A 19,800-nucleotide genomic window follows, 5' to 3' on the forward strand; every position below is an offset into this window, starting at 1 on the left:
TGTGTGTAATCTCCTCCTTGGGGAGTGTCAGTGAGGCCCGAATCTCACACGCTCCTTTGTCTCCTTTGGGTCTCACAGGAGCTCATTGAGGAGCTTCCTCCTAACTCTCCACCCGACGCCGTCCTGGCCAACTCCCTCATTGCTGTGGCCAACCTCAGGTACCGAGACCCTCCCGCCCGGTTCCCCTAACCCTGGTGCTGCTCAGGCCCGTGGCTGGGAGTCACTGCCCCTCCCACTCCCAGGTCACCTCCCAAGGGGGGCTCCTCTGGCAGAGGTGGCAGGAAGGGTCACTCCCTCTCCTGGCTGCTCTGTTCTTTTCACTCCAGTCACATTGCAATGGCTTTGGGGAGAGGCCAACTCCCAGGATCAGATACAGGAGGGGCAGCAGGGTCCAGGGAACAGGCACCATTCCTGCCCTGCCACTGTCGGTCTGGGAAACCTTGGCCTTATCATTCCCTGGCTCAGTGCCTCAGTTTCCATTCTCCCCAGCCTCTGCCTATTTCCCTGCAGTTTCATGTCCGTGTTGGTGCCAGTCCCACTCCGCACTGCACAGTCTAATATCGGCTCCTCTCTCTTGCCAGCACCATGACACCTGCCCTGGAGCCAGAGCTGGAGACCCACCTCCTCCGAGCCGCCCTGCACGCTGTCTTCACCCTGGGCACCCAGACGGACACTAATCAAGTCCAGGTAGATGAGCTAAATCATGGATTGAAGAGCCAGCTGTCATCCTGCCTGAATCCTTGCTAATTGCCTGCAGTGGGATGTGAATGAGAGAGGCCAGGATATGTGTTTGGGGGTCTCAGCAGTGCTTCCCAGAGACCCCTCTTCCCATCCTGTGGCAGGTGTAGCCCCAGTTTCCCTAAGTCTGACCCATGGCTCTCCCTTGCTTTGCAGGATTTGCATAGGGTCATACCAGACCTCCTGAACGCCATGCTGGGGAACCTGCTGGCAAAGACCCCAGACACGGACAAGCTCCACTACATCTTGGAGGTGAGCCCGATGAGGGGGTGGGGGCAATTTTACCTTAACTCTTAGATCCATTTTCCAGTCTGTCCTCCTAGCTGGGCCCCCAGTGGCCGTCCTTGGTCAGGGCAGTCAGTGCAATGCAGGGTCAGGCCTTTCCTCCTTGAAGGACAGAGGAAGGAGCTGGGACTTCAAGCCAGAGCTCTGCCTGCTTGTGTTGAGCACTAACCACAGGGCCCCCAGCTGGCTTGGGGAGTGAGAGTCTGAACCCCTCCTGGGAGATCCAGAAGATGGTCCTCAGAGAAGAGCCACAGCCTCCTTCCTAGAGAAACAGGAGGGCCCCAGAGAATCAGCCCTTGTCTCTGATGGGCCCCGAGATTCCTGGGGGGATTGTGCTCACACTCAGTCCCTTCACCCAACCAAGGACTTGAGAGCCAGGGAGGGGGGAGGGGTCTGTCTCCTTCCTGGGGAGCTTTTCAGGAATCAGGAGTTCAGGGAGGATGGGTCCAGCCCCGACAACAAGCATTGTCCCAATCTAGAGAGACAATGACAAGCTGTGACCTGCAGGATACAAACATCGTCCTGGAGGCAAGAGTCCCCTTTTAAAGCTCTGCAGTCAATGAATCTGATATTCCACCCCCACCGCATAGAATGTCTCAGCCCCCTGGGGATGGGGAGGGGTCATTTGCACAACACTTGCACCCCCCATCAATCCTGAGCTGCCTCCTTTCCCCACAGCACATTAACTACTGGACCGTGTCCAGGGTGCCACGAGAGAGAGCCAGGGCCATCAGGAGCAGCGCGGCCCTGCTCACGTCCGTCATCACCCTCCCTGACTTTGACGTAAGTGGCCTCTGAGCCCAGCTTCCTGACTCCAGGCGTAGGGGGGCTGGCTCCAACGGGCTGGAGGATCTGCTGCTGCAGGGGCTGTGGGTTAGGAGTGTTCCTCTTGGGGAGGCAGAGTCAAAGCAGAGAATGAGCCTGGCTTGAGTCAAGTTCTTCTTGTCCTGGTTAAGTGGTGACTCTCACTTGTAAGGGGAGCAGGCTCCAGGTTCTTGCCTTCCTGTCATCCTGGAGCTGCTGGGGAAGCAAATCCTCATGGAGGGCCCTGCCTGTATCCCTGTTCTCCGGGCTCCCTTGCGGGCAGAGATAATTAAGGATCCAGCTCTAGCTCCTATCCTCTAGCATCTCCTGCAGAGGGGCTGAGGGGAAGGAGAGTCCTGGCCCAGGCGGGGACTGGGAGCTGACAGGAAAATGCTGATGGAGTCCCCTCTCCCTCTCCCTCTCCCTTCCATTAGAACTCAGCCGAATTCCCCAGGATGGGTCACCACGTGGCCCAGCTGGCTCTGTCCATCAGTGACCCAGACCAGGACATCAGCCGGCAGGCCAGGGAGGGGGTTTACCGGCTCTACCAGCTCGTGCTGCACCAGAGGGGTAAGGAACCCGTCTGGGAACTGGCACCCGATAGACGAGTGAGACTGGGACCCCAGCCAATTTCTCTCCGAGTGACCCCGGCTGGCAGATCACTCTCTCTCTATCTCTTTCTGTGTTCTCCACCACCCCCGCAGTTCTGTTGGGCTCTGCCCACTGAGCAGCCACCAATGGGATTGGAAGGACACAAGCCTTGCAACCAGAATGACAAATGTGTATGTGTCTCTCTCTTTCCCAGACCTGAACATCCATGAGGTCGAAGACCTGTGGGTGTGCGACTGGCACCAGGACAGCAGGCTCCTGGGCTACAAGAACACCGCCAGGGTCGGGGAGGTAAGGACACTCTGCCAGGGCATGGCACAGCTCTGCAGGGCAGGTGGCTGCCTCCTGGAGCCACGCGACGGAGTTGCCGTTCTAGGCCAGGATTTGGAGCCTGGTTCGGGGCAATTTGCTGAAGCCTCACATCTGGTTGGTTTCAGGTTTTTGCCAAATTTTTCTCGGAGGGGCAGAAAAGATTCTTCCTGCAGACAGCAATGCTGGCCATGCACGACCCCCTGCTGCGTGTCAGCCAGGCTGGGCTGCTCCTTACTTACTCCCTCCTGGGGCAAGCCGAGCAGCTGATGGGGAGCAAGGTGAGCAGCTGCATTAGACTCAGGAGATTGCGGGGGGCCCAGGCTTCATTCCCATCCTCGGGCCATTCGCTGGCCTGGCAGCAAGGTGACCGGTGGGGAATGAGAGTGAGAGCAGGTGCTCCTGGGAAGGGAGATGAATTCACCTCCATGAGCAGGAGGGAGCCAGCTTGTCCCCAGAGCAGCTCCAGCCCAGCTCTTTAGCAAGGCTAATGAATGACAAGCATTGCCTCAGCACGGACTTCTGTTCTTGGGAAGGGCAGCAGAGTCCTCTATGTGCCCTCTGCGAGCCTCTCCTGTCACCCGCGCCACCACCCAGAGTTGTTCCCATCACTGGCAGCCTGGGAGGCCAAGGACTGAAGCATGATGGCAACTGACGGGGCAGTTCTGAGGCACATGGGCTGGGGAAGCTCGTCCTGCTGCTGGCAGGGCTGGACTCGCTCTAGAGAGAACGGGAGGATTCAGTTAGGAGGGGCTGCTGATCTGCCCCATTCACCAGGGCTGCCATCCTGTGGCTTCAGCCTCAGTGGCTGGGATGACTTGGGGAAAGGTCTCAAGCTCCCCACATCCCACTTCACTGCTGCTAGAATCCCTCCGCCCCCTCCCGCTAGAGCCCCCTCCCTGCCCAACCTAGAAAGGACAACAAGACTCCATTCTGGGGGTCAGGAGGGGGACTCCATCCCTCAGAGGTGCGCGGGTGCTGGGTGGAAATGCTGCTGGTCCCAGGTGCCCTTAATTCCCCCTGATGCCACGGGGCTTCTGAGTCTCTGACAGGTCCTCATTCCATTGCAGCAGGAGGACATCACGGCCAACATAATGAAGCAACTTCACATCATCCAGCACTTGCGCCAAGTGCCGGAGGCGCTGCAGGAGTTCTGCCTCCAAAGCCACCAGCAACTCCCGCTCCCTCTAAAGGGGGAGTGTAGTGAGACTGAGTGGCCTCCCTCCGAGCAGGAGAGCGAGGGCCCCTCTACACGCTCCTTGGAGGGCGGAGCCTATATTGCCCCACCCCCCTCGCCTGTTGGATTGTTTTTTGGCTGCCCACCGGGGCCTCTGGTGGACTCTGTTGAGACTGAGTGGCCTCCCTCCGAGCAGGAGAGCGAGGGCCCCCCTACACACCCCTTGGAGGGCGGAGACTATATCGCCCCACCTCCCTCGCCTGTTGGACTGTTTGTTGGCTGGCCACCAGGCTCTCTGGTGGACTCTGTTGAGATTGAGTGGCCTCCCTCCGAGCGGGAGAGCAAGGGACCCCCTACACGCCCCTTGGAGGGCGGAGCCTATATCGCCCCGCCCCCCTCACCGTAAGCACCGGGGCGTGGCCGGAAACATAAAAGGCCGGCCCTGCACCACCGTTGGGGGACAGACTGCAACAGAGGAGGACACTTGGCCTGTTCTCCAGAGGCCTCTAACCCTAATCCCAGAGATGGACGAGGACAGGCCCGGAGTACCCGCTCCGGTTTACTCCAAGGAGCCGGAAGAGGCCTGGAGGCCGCAGGTACCAAACCCCGGGGAGGCAGGAAGTAGCCCAGGGGCAGCCCGGGAGCTGCTGGTTGCAGAGCCCGACGCAGCTCAGTCGGCGTGTTGCGGCTGGATCCCCGCCGACGCAGGGGCAACCAATCCTGCCCCTGCCAGCGCCTTGGGCTGGGACGCGGGGGAGGAGGGTGGGACCCGCGTCCCCCTGCCACTCCACCCTGGGTGTCTGACCCCCTACACGGTGCAAGGAGGCTCTAGCCCAGGACAGGAGCTGTTTGTTGGCTGGCCACCGGGGCCCCGCCCAGGCTAGAACCAGCCCTGTCAAGTCCGTCTGTTTGCTTGCTGCCAGGGTTCCACCCAGGCCAGGGCCCGCCCTTGAAGTTTGTTTGTTTGTGGGGTGCTTGGGCCTCGCCCCGGCCTGAGCCACCCCCGATACACGGTGTCGAGGGGCTGACCACTTGAGCGACCTCAGCCCAGCAGCGCCGGCTCTACCATTTTTGCCGCTCCAAGCAAAATACAAAACAAAAAAAAACAACGCTCGGACTGCCAAAGCAAGCAAAAAGAAAACAAAAAAAACCCCAACCATTTGGACTGCCACCACCCGAACTGCCGAAGCAGAAAAAAAAACCCAACAACAACGCTCAGACTGCCGCCGCCTGAACTGCTGAACTGAAAACAAAAAAGTCGCCCGGACTGTGCTGCCCCAAGAATGGACGGAATGCCGGCCCAGGCATGTGCTTCCTCCGCTGGTGCCTGGAGCAGGCCGCAGCCTGGTTGCGACAGCTGATCGCTGAGCTGGGGCAGCTGCTCCACCCGCATGCAAGAGGGCGTTAGAGTAGGCCAGAGCGGCTGCATAGGCTGGCAGCCAATCAGAGAAGGGCCAAATGAGAGCCAATCAGGGCCGAGATTAGAGCCAGCCAATCAGGGCTAAGATAGACCCTATATAACGGCTGCCCAGGTGAGCAGCAGGCAGTCGGTCCCAGACCTTCATGGGAGAAGGTCTGTCTCCAGACCAGGAGAACAGCATCTCGGAAAGAGCAGTGCTGGGCAGGCTCAAGGGGAGCATACCACGGCTCCGGCCCAAGACCTGCCAGACTGCGGGCCCTGATAGAAAGGGTCTAGAGAGGAAGTGGCCCAGGGACACTTGGACAAGGGGAGTGCACGGAGGCTGCCACTAGAGGGTCCCTGGGTTGGGACCCAGAGTAGTCGGTGGGCCTGGGTCCCCCCCCTTCCCTCTTGTACTGCACCTGGCCATGAGGTGGCGGAGTTAAACTGTAACCGGCCCTTGAGACAAGGGGCCAGACTTTGGGGGTTGTGGTTGGCCACTGAGGCAGGTGAAAGGACTGTTGCTAACCTGCTTTCCCCTCTCCGAAAGGAGGTGAGGATGGACTAGGGGGCACTGCCGGAGGGCAGTGGCCTGAAGAAGGACACCATCAAGCAGACTAGGCAGATTGTGCCATATTGAGATACAAAATGATGGAGAAAAGAAACTTCTATTGGAGGGCCTGGGTGGCTCAGCTTGTCGAGCAGCAGAGGGAGTTGTTCTGGCTGCTGTGGAGGTCAGCACCCAGACTAAACAAGAGATCTGGCACCAAGGGCGAGAGGCTGGGGCCGGGAACGCTGAACTGCTTCGCCTACAGGCGATAGGGACACTAAAGGAGGGAGAATCCCTACTGGGAGGGGGCAGAGAGGCCCCACCCAGAAAAGGCACCCCCTGTGAGAGTAACAGGGGGGCCCCCCAGCTTGTTCGGTCTGTGGGGAGCCGGGGCACCTGAAGAGAGAGTGGCCCTACAAGACTCCCAAGGCCCGGGCCCAAACAAGCAGGAGTAGGGATGTAGCAGGGGAAAGATCCAGAAAGTGCTTCCACTGCCACCAAGGAGGACATTTAAAGAGGCACTGCCCCTTGAAGCAGAAAGGGAGAGTGTCCGAGACAAGGGCTCGGTCAAAGACCAGCCCCAGGGAAGGGGTGGTGAAGATGGAGGCCCCTAGAGAGAAAGGGGCTGGGGCAGAGAGGCCCCACCGAAATGAGGGAACCCACATAGGAGCCAGGAGGGCCCATGTGGGAAGCCAAACAGAAGTAGGAACCCACGTAGGACCAGGGCGTTCTACAGTGGGAACCCAGACCCTAGAGGTGGGAAGCAGGTGGCTCCAGACTTTGGAGGGCCTGCGAGAGGAAAGGGATGCCCTGCAGGCCCCGCTGCGAAGGAAGCTGGGGCGATAGGGACCCCTTTCCTCCCCTCCCCCGTGAGCATTTTTAAGGGGGAGGGTTTGTAGTGGGGCAACTGCCCCACCCCCACATGAGAGGGGGCTAGAGTAGGCCAGAATGGCTGTGCAAGCCGGCAGCCAATCAGGGAAGGGTCTACTGAGAGCCAATCAGGGCCGAGATTAGAGCCAGCCAATCAGGGCTAGGCTAGGCCCTATATAATGGCTGCCCAGGAGAGCAGCAGGTAGTCTGTCCCAGAACTTCATGAAGGAAGGCCTATCTCCAGAGCAGGAGACCAGCACCTCGGGCTGGGCAGTACTGCATCTGGCCATCTGCTGGCTGAGACAAATTGTAACCGGACCTTGAGACAAGGGGCTAGACTGTGGGGGTTGCGGTTGGCCACTGAGGCAGGTGCAAGGACTGTTACTATCCCCTACCCCTTGGAATGGTGTGGGGCTGGACTAGTGGGCATTGCTGGAGGGGTAGTGGCCTGAAGGACACAGTCAAGTGGGGAGCAACGTGGGTCCAGATGCCAATGGAGGACAAGAGACAGACGGGACACCGCCAGCAGAGGGTGCTCCCCATGGACTGAGCTAATTCCCGGAGCGACCAGCGGGAGGTGCCATGGTGGTGAGTCCCAACCCGGTCACAACCGCCTAGCCCTATTGTGGGTCCCCGCTACCCTGCAGACTCTGGTCCGGCCCAGACTGGGCCAGCCGGAGTGGCCTCCCTCTGAGTGGGAGAGTGAGAGACCCCTACAGGGAACTAGTGGAAGGGGAAATGGAGCCCCCTAGCACTCACAGAAACTCTCTCCCCTCTCTGTGGAGCAGGGTCCTTCCCTCTGCCCCTCAAATTCCTTCATATGGGGAAGGAGCTCTTTCCCTCGCACCCACTCCCCTCCTCCTTTCCTTGGTCTACCCCCCTCCCATTCCCCATGCGCCCATGCAGAGCTCTCCCTGCCCCATATGGTGCAGAAAGGCCCTTGTGTCAGGGCCACAGCCCCACTGGAGCTCGGAAAGCTCCACTTTTGAGGAGGTGGGGGTGGGACAGAGGCTCAGGGCTAGCTTCACCTCCTGCCCTTTATTCTCCCCTTGGCCCTTCTATGGGGTATCAGGGCGTGACAGGAATAGGAGCCTCCTTCCCAGCTGTCTTCCAGGCCCTGGGATCTGGCACAGCCTCCCAGATGGGCGCATCCTGTAGCTGAGCCACGTCAGGGAGCAGTGGAGATGGGTCACCTCGTCCCATCCAAGCAAGCAATGCCGGCTTTCAAAGAGGCTTAGATGGAAGACCCCAGTCCCTCCTGGAGGTAAGAGCCATTTACTCCTTGGGGCGTGTGAGTCTCTTGAGGGAGAAATGGCATCCCCAATGCATAGCCTGTCAGGGAGCTTCCCCTGTCCCTGGCTCCTAGCTCTGGGACAGAGACTTCTCCATCCTACCACCCTGGTTTTGTTCCTAGGAAGGGGCTCTCCAGAGACGTCCTTGAACTTGGACTCCTGAGAGCATTTCTGGCAGGAGACTGCAGCCCCTCGGGCATGAAGAGAGCATCGGGTAGTCTTGATCACCTGGCATCTCCGATCTCCAGCTCCACGTTCCACAGCAGTGGGGTTTCTCCAGCCCCCTCACCACACCTGTCAGCCTCTGAATGTCAGAGTCACCAGAACGAGCAAACTCCAGTTCCAGGCAGTGGGGCCTGTGTCTCCTCAGTCCCTCAGGAAACCAGCTCTGAAATGGGGAGCAAGGACCCCAGGCCAAGAACAGTGTGAGTGGGCAGAGCAGGACTCTAACAGGGTGATTTTCCCTGGGCTGCACAGCCTGGGGCCTAGCCAAACTGATTATAGAATGAGCCCTAACTGAGAGGCAAAAGGAGAGGCCAGCCCCTTCCACCTCCCCTCCCCCTGGAGCCTCACTAAACTATCAAAAATGATATACAGTGGAGTCACATCTTACGTGGGGGTTAGGTTCTAAGGTCAGCGCATGTTAGGGTTCCTGAGGGGAAAGCCCGGGGAAACCGCAGCAAAGGTACAGGAGCAGGCCTAGCTGTTTGGTACAGGGCCTTGGGGCAGAACCTAGAATCCATGGTTCTCCCATGGTCTCTAAGGAAGGGGACGTACGAGGCCAGAGAAAGGGCTACCAAGGCCAGCAAGGGCAAGTCGAGCCAAAGTCAGGCTGAGGAAAAGCCCCGAAGGGACGGAGGAACTTGTTTTGGTTAAAGACATGTTTGGACTCTTCGTTTGGGACGAGCGACCCAGGAAGGAGTGGACTAAAAGATGGTCACCTGGCTGAAGGGCTGAGTTCCCAGGCAAAAAGCTGCCCGAGTGCCCTAGCACTTTGGGTAGGGGTGCTAGCCCAGCAGGAAAGCTGTGACCCCAGACCTGGCCAGGAAGGGGCACCTAGCGGTGAGTGAACTGTTACAAGCCTGCTTCCATTCTGGAAAGAGCCTGTGAGGATGGCTTTCCATTCCGGAAAGGGGGGTGAGGATGGCCTAGGGGAGAGGATGGCTGGAGGGGTCCTACAGAAGGGGCAGCAGGGTCCAGTGATGAGCAGGGAACAGGTTATACTGCAGCCCTGCCACTGAGTGGGAACATGATCCTGGCCAGGTCACTCTCCCCGCTGGTGCCTCACTTTCTCTCTCTGAAATGGGGATCATCCTGTCCCACATGAAGAAAGTGTGTGAGCCTCTGCTCTTGCTTCCCAAATCCCTGCCCTCCTTGCCCCACACAGGCCTCTGCCCTGTTCCTCAAACTTCCCTGCCCATGTTAGTGCCTGGGTTGCCCTGCAACTGCAAGGTCTCATGTCCAGTCTCCTGCCAGCAAACTGAAACCAACCCTAGATCCAGAATAGGAATTGCAGCTCCTGTGCGCTGCCCTGAATGGAGTCTAGACCATGGGCTTGGGGAAGGCCAACACTCCCATCCAAGTAGATCCTCAACCTACTCCTCTGTCCCAGGAGCAGGAAGACCTCTGGTTCCAGTTCTCTTGGTAACTGGAGCTGCGGTGGGCCATTGGGCCAGCCGTGGTCAGGGCAGTCAGTGCAGAGCAGTGTTTAACCAGTTACATCATAAGGTTCTCTCATGGATTGGTATCTGTAGGGCACAATAATTCTTCATTGAATCAATTGCTTATTCTTGGGGGTTCAGACCCTCTGTTCTCCCCCTGAGGTGACAGAACCCTGATTGTCACATCTGTCTTTCAGGTTCTGTCCCAGCCTGTCACCCAGATCCTGCAGCCAGCCCAGCTCAGGGAGCAGTGGGGACAGGTCATCTCACCCTGTCAAACCAAGCAACATGGGTCCCATTGAGGCGCAGATGGAAGATCCCATGTACCTCCTGGAGGTAAGAGCTGTTCAATTGTCCTGCCACTTAGGGCTCTTGCGAAAAACAGAGGGCTCCTGCTACATATCCTGGTTGGGAGCTTTCCCTGTCCCCGGATCCGGTACAGAGCCCTATTTCTCATCATGATATCCTCATTTTATTCTCAGAGGATGTGTCCACGATCCTGGAGACTGTTTCCTGCTGCAGGAGGTTTGAGCAGGGAGAGAACTCGCTGTCACCACCCAGGGGTCTTCAGCCCGGGTCTGCGGGGTTCATGGGAGCAGCCACACTCCAACCCCCCACCTGGAAGCCTGCTGAAAATTGCTTACCTCAGACCCATGAAGTTCAGCCCCAGTTTGAGGCTCCACTAGACTCCACCCACTTCCGAAGTCAGAGAATCCAGGAGCCCTGACTCGGACGCTAGGCCGTAAATGACAAGACCAACCTCCCTCCCACGCAGGAAGCCATAGAAGGGACCATCTGCTGAGCTCCCCTTGGCAATGCCGCTGTCAGAGACCATTGCTAGTGGGTGCCAAGTCCCTGAGCAGGGTGGCTGCATTTGCCATTGAGCAGGCTGATGGAAATACCTGAGTGCTCTGTCTAGGCCAGGGGTCTCCAACACACTGCCTGCGGGGCTATTTCTCTAGGTAAGCAGCTCTGGGCCAGAGCCCAATGCTGTCCTGCACCCCAACCCCCTGCCATGAGCCCCCTGCCTGCACTCCTGCCTGCACCCCACACCCCAACCCCCAGAGGGGGCAGGAGGGGTGTGGCAGGGGCTCAGGGCAGGGAGTTGGGGTGTGGGGTGCAGCAGGGGGCTCAGGATAGGGAGTTGGGGTGCAGGAGGGAGTGTGAGGTGTGGCAGAGGGTTGGGGTTCAGACAGTGCTCAGGGCAGGAGGTTAGTGTGTAGAAGGGGTGGGGGATGCAGCAGGGGGCTGAGGGCAGGAAGTTGAGGTGCAGCAGAGGGTTAAGGTGCAGGCAGGAGGCTCAAGGCAGGGGATTGGGGTGCAGGAGGGAGTGCGAGGTGTGGCAGGGGGTTGGGGTGTGGGGTGCAGGCGGGAGTGCGAGGTGTGGCAGAGGGTTGAGGTGCAGGCAGGGGGCTCATAGCAGGGGGTTGGGGTGCAGGACAGCATCGGGCTCTGGCCCGGAGCCGCTTACCTAGAGAAATAGCCCCGCAGGCTGCATGTTGGAGACCCCTGGCCTAGGCCGAGCACTCAGGTATTTCCATCAGCTGCTCAATGGCAAATGCAGCCACCCAAAGAAGGGAAGAAGAATGGAAGTGGAAGAGTAAAGCCGGACCATCCGCTGAGCTGCTGCACTCAAGTGAGCAGAGCCGGGGAGAGAAGAGGGAGAACGTGAAGGTGGCTGGCGGCAGTAGGGAGGAGAAGCCGTTTGGGAGCCAGGAAAGGAGAAATAAATAGTTAATAACAAATGCTGCCGGCTTTCTCTTGTGTGGTGAAGGGTTGAAAGGGGGTCTCTTTACTATCAGGCTAAACTTTAAAATAGCTGTGCATGACTGGGGGGGAGGAGTCTATAAAGGTAAGAGGTCACTCCAGGGGTTTGAAGTCCCAGATTCTGGGGCTATTGCCTCCTCCTACCAGCTGATCTCAACCCAGCAACTCCCCCAGGTGGTAGCAGTAGTGAGCTCTTGTCCTCCTTTTCTGGACAAGCCACCAGAAAAAGGACACGATACATGTGGCCAGGGCAATAGAGGCAGTGTTGCCTGTTAATATGGCTCGTGGGGGGGAGGGGAGAACACTGCAGGTTACTTGGGACTAGGTAGAAGCCACATGTCTGCACATTCCGAGGCTCCAGAGACCTCTCTCCAGCGCCCAGAGCTTCCTCAGAGTCCTAAAGAGCCAGATGGAATCGGGCCTCTCTCCCCCCGCCGCAGCAGTCCAGAAAAAGTTGTGTAGACATGTGTCCTCTCCCGGCACACTCCCCTGTTGGCTACTAATGCAGTCACAGTCCAGGCTCGGTGTCATGCATTCCTCTGGGCTGGGACAAGCAGGAGGACGTGAGCTGCAATGGATCCTCCTGTGCATGGGCTGAGTGGGCAACCTCTCTCCTGCCATCTCTGGTTTCCAGCCCACAGACAATGAGGAGATGGTGATGCACTTACCCCAAAGGTGGGGGTGGGAAGAAGCAGAGTGAAGAGGAGATCAGAGCGCCATCCCATAGCATTCCTCCTAGAGTCTCTCCAACCACCACCTGGCTCTTTCCTGCCATAGGCCGCAGCCCCTAGGTTCCACAGGCAATTTCTGAATTAACCCTCTAGAAAGCTGCCTCTGGCTTCCTACAAGCTCTCACATGGCCCTGTCACGAGAGGTAAGGAATAAGGTCCTGCCTCCCCCAACTGCTGGGGGGAATCCTCTCAGAGAATCAGTGCAGGGCTTTATGCAGCTCAACAAACAGATCCCTTTGTGTGGTGTTGTCAAGAAGCTGCACCCCCCTTGGCAGCTCTTTTTAGAGCAACATTAACTCCCACAGGGATTTCTGCTCTAAATGCTCCAGGCCTGAGGGAAGGATTCTGTGGAAAACAGGCCTTTCCCTTGCTCCAATCCAGGCTCTGCTGTTCTGATGGTGCAGAGGCTTGAGGGTTCCTGGAGAGCATGTGTAACACCAGCAATCCCATGGGGCCTCAACCCTCTGGACATGTTCTCTTTCTCCCCCACCACCTTGCAATGGAGGGAAGAAAGGGACATGGGAGATGGAGTTTCTCACTGCAGGATGGGTTATCTGTAAGCCAGGAACACAAGTGTGGACTCAGGGGAATGCTGTGCTACGGTGTATGTGCCCTGCAGGCTATAACTCGTGAAGGGAAGCAACACTGCTCTTGGCAGGGGAATCTGGGCAATAAGGAAGAGGAGTTGGAAATTCTCCCGGGGGAAGGGGGAAACCCGGGGAGACAATGCATATGACTGGAATGTTCCTGTCGCTGGTTACAGCCCACTGAGGTAGGGGAGAGAGGGTACAAAAAGTGGTGGGCAGGGAGGCAGTTCTCAAACTGTGGGTCAGGACCCCAAAGTGAGTTGCAACCCCATTTTAATGGGGTCACCAGGGCTGGCTTATCCTTGCTGGGGCCTGGGGCCAAAGTTAAAGCCCGAGTCCCACTGACTGAGGGGGAAGCCAAAGCCTGAGGGCCTCAGCCCTAAGCAGTCAGGCTCAGGTTGCAAGCCCCTTGTCTGGGCCTGAAGCCCTTGGGCTTCAATTTTGGCCTCCCCATGCAGGGTGGGGGGACTCGGGCTTTGGCTTCCCCCTCCCCCCCTGCACCTGGGGTTCAAGAGGGCTCAGGCTTCAGTCCCCTCTCCTGGGGTCATGTAGTGATTTTTGTTGTCAGAAGGGGGTCGGAGTGCAGTGAAGTTTGAGAACCCCTCGTGACAAAGTTCCTCCTCTATCTTGGTGGGTCCTGCGCTTATTGGCGGATTTTCCTTGCCGCAGAGATTCACCATGTGGGTTGGAGAACAGCCCAGAGACCTTCCCCTCTGGAAGAACCCACAGTCCAGGTCAATTGGGAGGTTTGGGGGGAACCCGGGCCCGCCCTCTACTCTGGGTTCCAGCCCAGGGCCCTGTGGACTGCAGCTGTCTATAGTGCCTCCTGTAACAGCTGCATGACAGCTACAACTCCCTGGGCTACTTCCCCATGGCCTCCTCCAAACACCTTCCTTATTCTCACCACAGGACCTTCCTCCTGGTGTCTGATAACGCTTGTGTTTCTCGGTAGTCCAGCAGCTCTCCCTCTCAGCTCCTTGCGCCTCTTGTTCCCAGCTCCTCACACTCACACCACAAACTGAAGTGAGCCCCTTTTAAAACCCAGGTGCATTGATTAGCCTGCCTTAATTGAGTCTAGCAGCTTCTTCTTAATCGGCTCCAGGTGTCCTAATTAACCTGCCTGCCTTAAATGGTTCTAGCAGGTTCCTGATTACTCTCGTGCAGCCCCTTCTCTGGTCACTCAGGGAACTCAAAACTACTCATCCAGTGACCAGTATATTTGCCCTCTACCAGACTCCTGTACCCCACTGGTCTGGGTCTGTCACACCCTGCATTAGACGCATCATTACCTGTTTTACGTTCTTGAGAACCCCAGGACCTCGAATGGATAGGGATCAATCTGCTAACTAACACAGCCCAGCAGGGGAACTGGTGGGGGACTGGCACAGTTCACTGAATCCAAACCAGAGAGCAGGAAATGTTTCTCCTTTTGCACTTGTCTGTGACTTGTGGGAAGAAATGAGGTTAGCACAGGGCACTTCCCATTGGGAGACAGCCGGGGGAGGTCTCCCGTAGCCAGGAGTAAATCATCCTTGGAGATTTTGAAAAATTATAGATACTTTTCTAATACCAAGTTTTGTACCCAACTAGGGGTGACTCTATTGTGGGCCTCCTTGGGGTGGATAAAGATGAACTGATCACTGGACTGGATGTCCGTGGCTACTCTGGGGCCAGTGATCATGACTTGACTATTCAGTAAGGACCAGTAAGGAGGTTTTGGAACAAATTCATAAATTAAACAGCAATAAGTCACCTGTCCTTTAAATCAGCTTCCATACCAGATGCCTGGAGGATAGCTAATATGACACCAATGCATAAAAAAGGCTCCAGAGATGCTCCTGGCAATTCTAGGCCACTAAGGCTAACTTCAGTACCAGGCAAATTGGGTGAAATTATAAAGAGCACAATTATTAGACACATAAACATAATTTGTTGGGGAAGAGTGAGCATGTTTTTTGTAAAGGGAAATCATGCCTCACGACTCTATTAGAATTCTTTGAGGGAGTCAAGAAGCATGTGGATAAAGGTGATCCCATGGATATAGTTACGTCCAAAAGAGAGTGCAAAGTGTGACAAAGGGATCTCACCAAACGGAGTGACTGGGCAACAAAAAGGCAGATGAAATTCAATGGTGGTAAATGCAAAGTAATGCACATTGAAAAACACGATCCCAACTCTCCATCTAAAATGATGGGGTCTAAATTAGTTCTTACAACTTAAGAAAGTGATCTTTGAGTCACTGTGGATAGTTCTCTGAAAACGTCCACTCAATGTGCATCGGCAGTCAAAAAAGCGAACAAAATGTTGGGAAGTCATTAGGAAAGGGATAGATAGCAAGACTCAAATGTAATATTGCCTCTCTATAAATCCATGGTATGCCCACATCTTGAATACTGGAGCTGGTCCCCCCATCTCAAAAAGATATATTGGAATTGGAAAAGGTACAGAAAAGGGAAATCAAAATGATTAGGGGTATGGAACAGCTTCCGTATGAGGTGAGATTAATAAGACTGAGGGGAGTTTTCAGCTTGGAAAAGAGATGACTAAAGGGGGATAGGATAGAGGTCTATAAAATGATGACGGGTATGGAGAAAGTAAATAAGGAAGTGTTATTTACTCCTTCTCATAACACAAGAACTAGGGGTCACCAAATGAAATGAATAGGCAGTAGTTTTAAAACAAACAAAAGGAAGTATTTCTTCACACAACACAGTCAACCTGGGGAAACTCTTTGCCAGAGGATGTTGTGAGGGTTAAGCCTATAACAGGATCCAACAACGAACTAGATAAGTTCATGGAGGACAGGTCCATCCTTGGCTATTAGCCAGGATGGGCAGGGATACGAAACCATGCTCTTGAAGTGTCCCTAACCTCTGTTTGCCGGAAGCTGGGAAATGGGTGACAGGGGATGGATCACTTCACAATGACCTGTTCTGTTCATTCCCTCTGGGGCACCTGGCATTGGCCACCGTGGGAGGATAGGATTCTGGGCTGGCTGGACCATTGGTCTGATCCAGTATGGCTGTTTTTATGACCAATAGAGGGGAGTTCCAACCAGCAATATTTATATTGGGGGCACTGAAAGGGCTAACTTTCCAAAGCTGACCAAAAGGATTAGTGAAAGTGTTTTGGAGAAAAACACTAAACTGAACAATGTGAATGAAAATTGGGAGCTATTGTTTAAGGAGCTTGTTAGATGGGGCATAAGTCACATTGCATAATTAGCTGAGCTTGCAATGGCCTTCCACTCAACTCGCTGACATTTCTCCATCTGCAAATGTGGGAACCGTTTTAAAATCTAGATCCAATCAATTACAACACGTCAAGGAAGATTCTAGGCATCAATGATCCGATCATTGGGTTGATGGCGAGAAAAAAGAAATTCCCATAATGTTCTCTCTCTCCCTCTTCCCAAGAGCCACCCTCATCCTCTCTCCCCTTTCTGCTCCCGCATCCTCTGCAAACTTCCAAAGATGGATGTCTCGTGATGGCCTTCACTCGTGGGGATGTTGCCTAGTGGTCAGGGTTTTGGCCGGGGGGGGGGGGGGGAGGGCGCAGCAGATGGTGGGGGAGCCTCCCACTGGGCTCTGACCCAGGACACTCTGGGGGCAACACAGGGGGGTGACACTTCCTACCACCCTGCTATTGTCCAAAGTTCACAGGTTATCACAGGAAGCTCTGAAGGGTGCTTGGCACCTCTTTGCGGCCGGGCGTGGCATGGCAGTTCTCTCCTTCTTGGGGTGGCAGCTGCCTCTGTAACGCTGACAGATCCCGGTTGTCGGTGGGTGGGATCGAACCGGAGACCTCTGGAGCTTAGTGCATGGGCCTCTACAGCATGAGCTAAAAGCCACCTGGCTGTTAGCTAAGGCTGTAGAGAAGACTTGTTTTATCTCTCCCTCCAAATGATCTTGTTGCACTAGCTGGGACACACCACCACACCCAGAAAGTGTGTGGGTTACATACTTCCCCTAGCTGAGGAAGCGCGTCCTGAACTTCAGAGACTTCCCAGTTGTAATCCCGGACGACCCCTGTAACGATGCGGCCTCTGGCGGGACATTACTGAGAGTATCAATTCAGGACAAATTGCTTGGAGCAGGGCAGTCACAGCCCAAGGCTGGGTGTCCTTTTACTATTAAAGCACGCCACACCAGCCATGCAGAGAGGACTTTGGTTTTACCCCACTGGCTAATCAGACGTCATACAAGCAATTCCCTCAGAGATTCCAATTCCCTTGTATCACCACCAGCACCACTCCGTATGGGGATGAACGGTTATGAAAACCAATACCCCAGTAAAAGAAAAACGGTTCTCTCAAAGGACCAAGCCCCACATCCAGGTCAATAGACAAGTCAGATCTTACCCACAAATCACACCGTTGCCAATCCTCTAGAATCTAAAATCTAAAGGTTTATTCATAAAAAGAAAGAAATATAGAGGAGAGTTAAAATTGTTAAAGGAATCAATTACATACAGAAATGGCAAAGTTCTTGGTTCAGGTTTGTAGCAGTGATGGAATAAACTGCAGGCACTAATCAAGTCTCTGAAGTACATCCACAGCTGGGATGGGTCATTCAGGCCATTGTTCAGAGCTTCAGTTTGTAGCAAAGTTCCTCCCGAATGGAGGGGTTTCCAGGGCCTTTTCTATCCTCTGCCGTGTGGAAGGACGCCTTTGTTCTTACTGTGGAAAAGCACAGCAGCAAGGTGGAGTTTGGAGTCACATGGGCAAGTCACATGTCCATGCATGACTCAGTTCTTTACAGGTAGAGCAGCCATTGCTCACATGCTACCTTGAACGTTCCCAGGAAGGTGTCTCATACGTGGATTGGAGTCTCTCAAAGTCCATTGTGAGCTAAGTGATTCTTGATTGGGCACTTAATCTGAGAATTCCTTTCTCAAGAAACTGACCAAATGCTTCACGAATGCTACTTAGAACCAAACACATTGAGATACAAGCACACAGCCAATACTCAGAACTTCAAATACAAAAGTGATACACACATACAGACAGCATCATCATAACCAGCAAATTACAACCTTTCCATAGACACCTCATATGACCCCCTTCGTACAAGATTTGGTGCAACTCTAGGATCTTGGTTGCAGCAATGATCGATACGGTCACAGTTCATGTCAATAGAGTCACAACCCCCCACTTAGAACACCGAGAGACCCAGGTTGTCGGTGGCCAGGATTGAACCTGGGAGCTCAGTGCATGAGCCTCTCCAGCAGGAGCTAAAAGCCAACTGGCTATTACCTAGGGCTATGGAGCTGACTCCTTTAATTCTCTCTCTAGGTGGTCTCAGCGCCACTAGCTGGGACCAGAACACCACACCCTGGTGCAACAGGAGCAGGGCCTCCCTTCCCTCGGGGCGAGGGACCTTCAGGTAGTTGCAGAGGGAGAGATTCTGCTTCCTTCAGTGCTTCTCTCCCGGGTCCCAGCAGGGCTGGACGGCCTTTTCTTGCTGTGCTGTCCTGCAGCGCGGCCGGAGCTTGGGTGCAGGGGGACCGGCTGGGGGGGCGGGAGGGGGAGAGAGAGAGAAGGGGGCGGCCAGGGCTACAGCAGGGGCGCTGCCACGCGGCCCCTCCCGCTGTGCCCCCTCCTGCCGCCTGCCGCGAGAGCTCCGCTCCGGTCGGCGGGGGGGAAGGAAGAGGACTGCCCTGCAGGGCGCTCTGGTTCTCCGCGCCGCCGCCCCCTACAGGGCGGCTGGAGCGGAACAAGAACAAAAAAAAAAAAGAAGAAAAAGCGGCCGTGCCGCCCTAGGATTGGGCAGAATGCCGCCTCGAACAGTCTGCCGCCCCAAGCACCAGCTTGCTCAGCTGGTGCCTGGAGCCGGCCCTGCTCCCAGCTGCAGCATCTGAGGCAGAGCTGAGAACAAAATCAAGATCTCCTGGGTCCTAATCCAGTGCCTCATTACATAGCCCAGCCCCCACTGGCTCTTTTGACAGGCCAGGGTCATTCCCCTTCCACCTTTCTCTGCCAGTGATAAAGCGTCTGTCACCTCTGCCCAATCCCTGCGTTTGATCTCGTTGTTTGCAAAAGACTGAGTAAACTTAACTATGGTTCTTTCCCACCACCCACCCCACTTCCCCCAGGAACATTTTCCCCCTCTCCAAAAAATGACACCAATTCACTCCAGACCCTTCAAAAACATTTTTAAAAGAAGTTTTAAGGGCCTCCAAATGAAATGAAAAGTAGTTTCAAGTGCACCCCTGTCCTCCAACTGAAAAGTAGTTTCAAGTGCCCCCCCCCAATTCCTTTGCCAAATGTTTGCTTTTTTATAACCACATTTCCCTATATCTTAAAAAAATGTTTCTCGCCCCCCACCTCAACTCCCCAGTTTCGGTATCCTTACAGCCGCTCCTAGAAGCACCAAAGAAGGATCAACAGCCCACAGCACCAGGCGCTGTACAAACCAGGGCCAAGATGACAAACCTTGCCTCTGAGAGCTGAACAAGAGCTCTGAGCTCCTGCGAAACCACGTTGTAGCCACTTGGCTGGTGGGTCCGGCTCACTGAGGGTCACCAGATTTGGGAAGGGGAATTCCTCCAGCTCAGACTGGCAGGGATCCTGGGGCAGACTTCACTTCCCTCTGCAGCGTGGATCACCTGGGCACATCTCAGCTAATCCGTTCCCTGGCACCGCGAGGGCCTCAGGCATTGGGGCCCCCTCAGTTTTGCCTGTTCTCTGCCTGATCCCGCTCAACACAGAGGTAACTGGGTGAAACTGACCGGCCTGCGCTCTCCAGGTCAGACCAGATGATCTCAGGGTCTCTCTGGATCTACCAAACAAACTGGGGGAGCTGGCAACACAGAGCACAAAGGGCAGGGCCGGCTCCAGGGTTTTGGCCGCCCCAAGCAGCCAAAACCAAAAAAAAAAAAAAAAAAAGCCGCGATCGCGATCTGCGGCGGCAATTCGGCGGGAGGTCCTTCACTCCCAGGCGGAGTGACGGACCCTCCGCCGAATTGCCGCCGAATACCTGGAACTGCCGCCCCTGTCCGGAACGGCCGCCCCAAGCACCTG

The 19,800-nt window shown here is 55.7% G+C and overlaps 1 long non-coding RNA gene across 1 annotated transcript; it reads left to right on the forward strand.

The window, feature by feature from the left end:
* Nucleotides 1-3,751: 3,751 nt before the first annotated feature.
* On the forward strand, nt 3,752-10,592 carry LOC112061457 (uncharacterized). Its single transcript, XR_010600377.1, has 4 exons — nt 3,752-8,005; nt 8,156-9,095; nt 9,892-10,030; nt 10,177-10,592. It is a non-coding gene; the product is annotated as an uncharacterized LOC112061457 (long non-coding RNA).
* Nucleotides 10,593-19,800: the final 9,208 nt, after the last annotated feature.

The sequence above is a fragment of the Chrysemys picta genome, chromosome 4, assembly GCF_011386835.1.
Source record: "Chrysemys picta bellii isolate R12L10 chromosome 4, ASM1138683v2, whole genome shotgun sequence".
In the NCBI taxonomy this organism is placed as follows: domain Eukaryota; kingdom Metazoa; phylum Chordata; order Testudines; family Emydidae; genus Chrysemys; species Chrysemys picta.